This window comes from Marmota monax, unplaced genomic scaffold (genome assembly GCF_021218885.2).
Source record: "Marmota monax isolate L192 unplaced genomic scaffold, Marmota_monax_Labrador192_F-V1.1 WCK01_AAM20220418_F8-fsc00019, whole genome shotgun sequence".
Taxonomy (NCBI): domain Eukaryota; kingdom Metazoa; phylum Chordata; class Mammalia; order Rodentia; family Sciuridae; genus Marmota; species Marmota monax.
Genome location: NW_026695242.1, coordinates 7,479,806 through 7,485,805, shown reverse-complemented (window position 1 = coordinate 7,485,805; position 6,000 = coordinate 7,479,806). Strand labels below are relative to the sequence as shown.

Genomic DNA, 6,000 nt, shown 5'->3' with positions numbered 1-6,000 from the left:
TTCATGCTCCGAGTTCTCAGCTGGGCTCTGCGCCGCTCCCGGGGGTCCTCACGGGCGCGGTGGGGCGGGGGCCTGGGGTCCCGGCTACGCATCAGGGTGGGGGCGTGCAGACGCGCGGGCGGGGCTGGGCGCGGCGGAGGTGCGGGAGGGAGCGTCAGGAGGCGGGGTCTGGGGCGGGGGCCGAGCGGGGCGGAGGCAGCGAGGGAAAGTTGATCGCGGACTTGAGCGCCGGCTGTGGCTCGGGAGAGAGGGGCGCGGGCGGCTGGCGCGATGCGTGGCCAGAGAACGCGTCCGACGGCTGCCGGGCGCTGAGCCGGCGGGGCGGGGCGGCCGGCCCCGGGAATGGAGTGCGGGGGTGCAGAGCCTCGGGACGTTCGGTGTGCGCCTAGTCCGAGTCCGCGGCGCGCCTGAAGTTGCAGCTGGCGAGCGGCGGTCGGGCGGCCCGAGGGACCGGAGAGCTGCCGGCGCACCGCGGATGAGCCTTCGTGCCGGCGGCGAGACGCGGCGGTGGCCAGGGCCCGAGCAGGCGGCCCGCGGGGGCCGATCCGGCGGAGAGGAGAGCCCGAGGCGCGGCGGGGCGCCGCTCCATTCACGCACACGGTACCCAGAGTCGCTCACCGCCCCTTCCCTCCCTGCTTCCCTCCCTTCCTCGCGCTGTTCGCCAGCCGCGCGGCAGGAAAGTTGGATCGCGGGGTTGAGACCGCAGCGGCCAAGCCACTTGTTTCCGTCGCGGCCATCACCCGCGGCGGGCGCCCGGGGCCTCCTGCCCGATGCCCCTGGCCCAGGCCCTGCGCCTCGCTCCGAGCCCGCGGACCGACGCGCGGCAACTTTAATTCCCGGGAACTCTAATTCCCTCCGCCTTGGCCTTGGGAGGACACGCACCCACTCCCCACCCTCGTTCCGGGACCGCGAGTGTTCAGGTGCCTTTCTCTATGCGCAACAGAGAGGGTCCAGGTCTGGGTGGGGAGAATTTCGGGGCTAAAGAGGGCGTTAGGCTCCAAGCCGGTCCCTTCTGGGCTCTGGGTCCCTATTTGGACTGTGGATATGGGGCGTGGCGCACCTCCACGGCTGGGTGGGCAGTGGCGCTGGAGGAATCTAAAATCACGTAGCTCTCCTCTCCCCTCACCCCCTTCCTAAGCCCACGGAAGACCCCAAGGGACTCTTGTAACCTCCCCAATCCGGTCCCACCATGAGAAGTCGCGCCCCTCGCAGCGCTGAGAGCCTCGTGCGGCAGCTCACTCTCTGTTTCCCGTGCCCTGGAGCTGGCCGGCTATCGGTGGTGGTAGCGGTGGCTGGCGGTCCCCAGGGGCTCGCCACGGGAGCATTACTCCTCTTCTCCCGGCAGCTTAGCCCGGGACTCGTGCAGAGTCCGCGCATTCCAGGGTGGCGGCAGGGCCAGCCAGCGGGCACTCAGTGCCTTCTTTCCTGGAGCGGGCACCTGGAGCCCTTGCCTCTGTGCAGAGAACGGAGATCCAGTGCCCTGCTGCCTCTAGCCGCCGCACCTCTGCGACCCCAGCCCCAGCCCTGTTGCTGTCGGGCCTACGAGAGGAAATTAGCCTTTCCTGGGTAGGAACACGCCTCCACCCTTCCCAGTAACACAGAAAGCAGACCTGCCTCTTCAGAGTACTTGCCTTCTGGGACCAGAGGGACATTGACCCTAGCCTTTCAGCTTCTTAGCAAGTGCCCCCAACCCAGTTTGAATCAGAAATAAACTGGGAAGACACAAGGATTGTGTGTGTGTGCGCGAACGTGTTTGTGTGCTGGGTGGAGTCAGACCCTTGCATAGGGAAGAATTAGGCTGTGGGGTGGGGGTGGGTGCCTCCAGACTGACTGGGGCCAGGTGCAAGGTGGCGATGAGTCAGCCCACGGTTGGGGAGAGCTGGCTTGGATGAATGCTTGGTTCCTGGTGCAGGGATAGGCGCACTGCGGTCTGCACCTGAGGGTGAGGGGCCAGATGTCCCTGCTGAGGAGGGGCTGGGAAGGGGCACCTTGGCTGGAGAAATAGCCATGCTTGAAGCTGTTTCTCCAGGGCTGGGCAGGGCAGGAAGGCCGAGTTGCCTGCATGGCAGAGAGCTAGAGTACACCTTGAACTGAAAAGGTGGCACTACAGAAGTGACTGGTGTGAACAGAAACTCTGCCCTGCTGCTGGAGAACAGCCAGGGTGGGAGGCCCCCAGCCAGCGCCCTGGCCTTGGCGGCCCCAACCACAGGTCTGCCTTGGCCTTCCTGGGCTGTAAATAGCTGTGCTCCTCACAGCTGCTTATCAGAGTGCTGGATTTGAGGTTATGGTGACTGATGGTCCTGGTTGCCTCCCAAACAGCTGCCCCACCCTAGGAGCCACCTTACCTTGTCACATTACCATTTGAGGTTCATTTCTTTGAGCTCAGTGTTTTAAAGAGCACCTTTCTGAAGTGCTGATTTAAAATGCACCTCCTTCTGGGAGGCGGAGGTCTCACGGCACCTGGCAGCTCTGAGCTGACCCGCAGCTTTGAGTGGAGCCTGTTGACCCGCAGCGTCTGCATCACCTAGGAGCCCGTTAGGAATGCAGGTGCCCTTAGCTTTCCAGGGAATGAGCATTGCCCAGCCTCTTGGGGGCAGCCTGTCGAACAAGGCAATGGATTGAACACCAGGGTGAGAACCAGATGAAACTTCTTCGCCTGGACACTTGTGCTACAGTTAGGTTAACCATCTGCTGCTGGCTTCTCGAGGTTGTACCTGCTAATGCCACAATGTCTGTGTTTGGGGGGCCTTTAAGCAGATCCAAGTGTCAGCTCAACTGTCCATGCAATTAGTACCTTGATGTAGGTGCACACGGGCCTGGAAGAGGGGGGCAGAGAGCCTACTGCACGCGCTCTGCCTCCAGGGCTCCTGGGGCAGAAGCAGAAGAAATGAAGCAACCCTTCTCCACCTCGTCTACTCCTCCCAGATGGGTGGCCATGGGATCTGGAGAGGGAGAGCTGCCTAAGGCCAACTTGGGACAGCCCACACGGGGGGAGATACTGGCTAGGCTCCCCCCCAATCTGGACTGGACATACCACCTCTACTGCCCTGGAAGGTCCTAAGCTCTGAGGTTGATACCAAGGAATGGTGGCAGGACACCCCCTGGTCCTCTAGAGAAACAATGATGATGACCCAGGATGGCCTGAAATTTGGATCAGAGACCTGGTGGAGCCCTGTGTCACAGATGGAAGGTCATCATGTGGCTCCCACACCCTAGCCCTGCCAAAAAGAGTACCATTTCCTCCTCAGCTAGCCTCTGCAGGAAGAGGGCAGCTCTGTCAGGTGCCACGTGCGTAAGAGAAGCTGAGGATGCAGACTGGTGTGGTCATGGGTCTTACAAAGCATGACGCCATGTGAAAGCATTCTTTCATTGCTTTGAGAATCAATGAGTTAACAAGTCGAGGTGACGGGCTGGGGTGGTGGCTCCGTGGTAGGGTGCTCGCCTAGCATGCGTGAGGCACTGGGTCCGATTCTCAGCACCACATAAAAAATAAATAAAGCAAAGGTATTGTGTCCATCTACAACTAAAAAAAAATTTTTTTTAAATGACTTAGTGAATAAAGTATTACAGTTTTCTTGAACCTTTGGGTTTTAAAACATTCAGTGTTCCATGTATATAGATGGTTTTAAATATTAATTGCTTTTGGGCTGATTGGTTTCTTATTCAATGATAGTTTTTTTATTATTCATTTTGTTTTATGTTGAGCTTTGATTCGGGCTCCTCTCAGTATTGGGCCCATGCTGTTTGTCTTTAGTAGGTGAGCAAGGTCACTTGTGAATGAGACCCTGCTGGATGGGTTATTTCAGGGTGGGAGTATTTTGCCTTTGGTGGAAAAGGCGAGGGGATTGGGTTCATTCTCCAGTTCTCCAGAAGAATCTGTATTTCTGCACATTCTGTGGGACACTGCTCTGGAGTCACGACTCCCGGGAGCCTTCTGGGCCCCCAGGTGGGGGAGGGCTTCCTCCCAGCCTGTGCCCCTCCCTCACTGTCCTTCCTTGATGATGCTTCTCCCTGCTCTGCCCGGTGCTATCCCCAAGGCTCAAGCTGTGTCTCTCCTCCTTATCTCCCCAGGGGGCCACCATACTAGGGAGTGGGTGCTCCATCACTGGAGAACTGAATGGGTACTGTCAGGTGATGGCCCTTCGCCTTCTCCAGCCCTAGTACTAAGTGAGCATCGACACACTAAGCACTTCTGTGTCTATAAGCAGTTCCAACTGTTCATGTTGGTTATTCCCAAGGAGAAAGTCTGGTGCCCATCTTGCTAGACTCCTGGCTGTAGGCACGTGATCTTGGAGTTGGGGCCTCAAACTCACATGCCTCGAGGGGCTAGGATACAGACAAAGGGTAAAGCAGGGCCAGATATAAGACAGTAGGGAGTGGTGGGGACTGCGGAGAACTGAAGGGCTCCTAGAAAAGGAGCAGCTGTAGGCAAAACCCTTCTATGTGACAGATATCAGAATAATGGTTCCCCTGGGACTTTCATGACCAGGACACAAGAGGTGCTTCTGGGGTGCTGGAAATTTCTATAGCTTGATATGAATGTCTACAAAAATTTTTGTAAAAGAGCCAATTCACAAAACATGAGAACATTTATGGACCATATTTATTTGGATTCAGTATGCAAATAGCTCTGTAGAGTCCCATAGGGCAGGAAATGCACATTGTCACCAACTTCACTGTCAGTGAGAAACTGGCATATTGAAGAAGTGCCACAAGAAGATGACTTTCTAGTCTTCCCCTGTGAGGTGTGATCCAGTTCTGTCCTGGGGAGCGGGGTCTCTGGGTCCTGCAGTGGCTCTGAGGTAGGTCTGTACTTCTGAGCCTCAGGATTTGTGCTCTTGGGGCTGTGTCATACTCAGATAGGGAAAGGTCCCTTGGCTGGTGGAAGGGGAGTGGGAAATGTCAAAGACTCTCTGAGGCTGTGTGGCTGAGGGTGACACCGTGCTTGGTTTTAGCACTTATATTGTTCTAAAACCCCTCCAGGGCCAGCTGTGACTTTGATCATCACTCTTTCCCTTCATGATTTTTATAAGGCAGGTGGGGGGCAGGCAGAACTGGGGTTGGACAACAGTTCTGCTCTTGAGCTCTGAAGCCTTGGCTCTGGCATAAAGCTTTGCTCAGGCCTTAGTTTCCTCATCTGTAAAATGGGAATAATTGTGGGGCAAGGTAGTGAACACCTGTAATCCCAGCGGCTCAGGAGGCTGAGGCAGGAGGATCACAAGTTCAAAGCTAGCCTCAGTAACTTAGCCTGAGGCCCCAAGCAACCCAGCGAGACCCTGTCTCTAAATAAAATATATAAAAAGGGCCGGGGATGCAGGGCAGTGATTAAACGCCCCTGTGTTCAATCCCCAGTACCTTAAAAAAATAAAAATAAAAAAACCTGAAATAATTTTGAGTTGCTTCGCAGGCTCACTGTGGGCCTATAGAAAACCTGGCACATAGTATATAAAGCACAATATGGTTACTTTTTTATTTCCCTTTTACTTAGTTATGTAAAACACTTAGTTATGTGTTAGGCACATTCTATTCTGGCAAAAAGAGGTGAAACCTCCCCTGGTTTTCAGAGCTTGACAGTTTCTAAGTTCATAAATTCAGTTCTGCCTGAAGACTGAGTGTGTGTGTGTGTACACTCAATATTTGTATCGCTAGTCCTGTAACCGGGAATTACTTACTGATAACATTTAAAAATCCAGTAGATTCATATGAAAGCCCATATCTGGGCATTTCTGATTAGCACTGGTGACCTCTGGTCCAGGTTCTCGGTTGACAGCTGTTGGTTGGCGCTGGGTTGTGGTTATCGCTTTAATTTTATTTAAAAATTCTTTCATTGAGGAATCTGTGCACATCAGGGGGTGAGCAGACCCTCAATGCCAGTGGTGGATTTTCACACGTGGGTGCACCTGTGTGACCCCCCCCATCCCCGCCAAGGAGACACAGGAGGTTCTAGCACCTTGAGGGCTCCCCCCACCCCTGTCCCTCCCAGACCATCTCATTCATCCC

The 6,000-nt window shown here is 55.7% G+C and overlaps 1 protein-coding gene across 6 annotated transcripts in view; it reads left to right on the top strand.

Moving 5' to 3' along the window:
* The first annotated feature begins 233 nt into the window (after positions 1-233).
* Positions 234-6,000, top strand: part of Cdh23 (cadherin related 23) — a 383,514-nt gene continuing 377,747 nt past the window's right edge. For 4 of the 6 annotated variants that reach the window (XR_009226399.1, XM_058577898.1, XM_058577899.1 and 1 more), the window contains exon 1: positions 234-600. The gene's annotated coding sequence lies outside the window, so the exon portion shown is untranslated. The remainder of the gene's footprint in view (positions 601-6,000) is intronic. The other 2 variants (XM_058577902.1, XM_058577897.1) reach the window with 2 other exon arrangements.